At 36.6% G+C, this 2,050-nt stretch overlaps 1 pseudogene; it reads left to right on the top strand.

Annotated features, from left to right (window-relative positions):
* The first annotated feature begins 499 nt into the window (after positions 1–499).
* LOC113613157 (activator of 90 kDa heat shock protein ATPase homolog 2 pseudogene) lies at positions 500–1,464 on the top strand (annotated as a pseudogene).
* The last annotated feature ends 586 nt before the right edge of the window (positions 1,465–2,050 follow it).

Raw genomic sequence — 2,050 nt, 5'->3', positions numbered from 1 at the left:
TTTAAGGACACATACAGACTGAAACTGAAGGGATGGAAGAAGGTATTCCATGAAATGAAGCCCCAAAGAGGGTAGGGGTAGCTATACTTATACCAGATAAAATAGTCTGCAATAAGAGACAAAGGAGGTTATTATATAATATTAAAGGAGGCAATCCAACAAAAGGATATAACATTTGTAAGTATTTATGTACCCATATTGGATCCCCTAAATATATAAGGCAAATATTAACAGATCTGAAGAGAGAAATAGACAGCAGTACAATAATAGTAGAGGACTTTGATAGCCTACTTTCAACAATTGATAGATCATCCAGATGAAAAAATCAATAAGGAAACATTGGACTTAAACTACACACTAGACCAGATGGACCTAACAGACATATACAAAACATTCCATCCAAAAACACAGAATAGGCATTCTTCTCAATTGCACATAGAACATTCTCCAGGATATATCATGTGTTGAATCTGAACGAGGCTGCAGCACCTGTGCAGACATGGCCAAGTGGGGCAGGGGACCTGCCCTGGATCATGGAGGAGTGGGAGAACAGACCAACATGAACGACTGGCAATGGACAGAGCAGGATGTCACCAGCTGGTCCAAGGGGAAGTTCCATGAGCTACTGGTGGTCGCTGTTGTAGAGAATAGGCTGGCTGCTGCAAGATCAGTAAGCTGAAGCAAGTGGAAGGTGAGGTTTTCTGCAGCAGCTGGAAAGGAAAGCTTATTTCATTTTATGATTGAATATCAAACTGGGTTATAAAGGTATAATTAAAGAATCTAGAGCAAAGCACAAGGGATTGATAGAAATATTCAACCTTTCTGAAGAAAATGAGGTAGATGACATTGAGGCAAGTGTGAGTAAAAATAAAGATGGGGACATTATGAAAACTGAAGGTACTGTCAAGAGCAGGGAAGCTTTTTGAGATTGCCTGAAGGCATGTAGGAAGGAATTTAAGATGGGAATGATTTACTAACAAAGCTATGACAACTCAGGAATTGCCACTTGTTAAAAGGAGACTGAGTGAGAATACCTTGCAGGCCTCATCTCCCATGGCATTGGGCATCAGGATTCCCAATGTGGTGGCACTGCACATGATGGAACTATTTGATACATTTGTAGAGAAGCTGTATAGTGTCTTCAATGTGAAAGTTTGGTGCACAAATTTTACAAGGTTCCTGCTGTATTAGAAGATGAAAAGGGAAGGAAATCACAAATGTTTGATGGGAAAATCACCGTTGTATATGGAATTGTTAACAAATGAAAATATAATCATTGAGTGGAGATGTAGGAACTGGCCAGAAGTTGAACTGAATTTTGTGCCCCATCCAAAGTAAGTGAAATTACAATTGAAATGTAAAGGACTTCCTGTTTGTAAAGAAGAAAACATGAGATTCTGTTGGCAGAAGCAGCATTTTGAAGAAATGAAAGGTTTACTGCAGCTGACCACCCTAGATGGTTGAATTAGTTAGAAGATTTTATAAGGGTATTACTTTTTGTAATCAGAAAGTGTCAAGTTAACATTTTCCCTATTATTAATTTTAAAAATGAAGATAAAAACTCTTAATTCATATTGGATGAAATCCATGAACTTATACAGAATTTAAAGCATTGTTTGTATCTTTACTATGACTAGACTCTGCATTGAGTTAAAAGCAGCAAGCAACCTGAAATTAGGTATTAACATTACCTCCCATAGATGATTCTCTGGGGATAGATTGAGTCCCTGAGTACAGATAGTTGAAGTTTCCCAAGCTAAAGATTGTCCTAGAAAACTTACTTTCAGCTGTGGTTTTAGCTCAGGAAGACAAAAATAATAAATGGCATGTTGGTACCATTTCCCTTAAAAAACAAACAAAAAATTATCTTTCTTTTTCCTCTAAAATATATTTGCTTTTTTTCTTTGTGTTTTTATGTTTTGGTAGATAAATTCTACCTGACTTCTCATTGTTTACTTGAAAAGAGCAACAAACTTACTATCTGTTTAAATTATTCTCCTAAAAAGTCAGCAAAAAAAATTAAGCACAGTGTTTACTGTACTAGTAGTAC

Source organism: Aethalodelphis obliquidens, unplaced genomic scaffold (assembly GCF_003676395.1).
Source record: "Aethalodelphis obliquidens isolate GAN/ISIS:26980383/991018 unplaced genomic scaffold, ASM367639v1 scaffold3, whole genome shotgun sequence".
NCBI classification, from domain to species: domain Eukaryota; kingdom Metazoa; phylum Chordata; class Mammalia; order Artiodactyla; family Delphinidae; genus Aethalodelphis; species Aethalodelphis obliquidens.
This window is presented reverse-complemented; position numbering and strand designations above follow the sequence as displayed.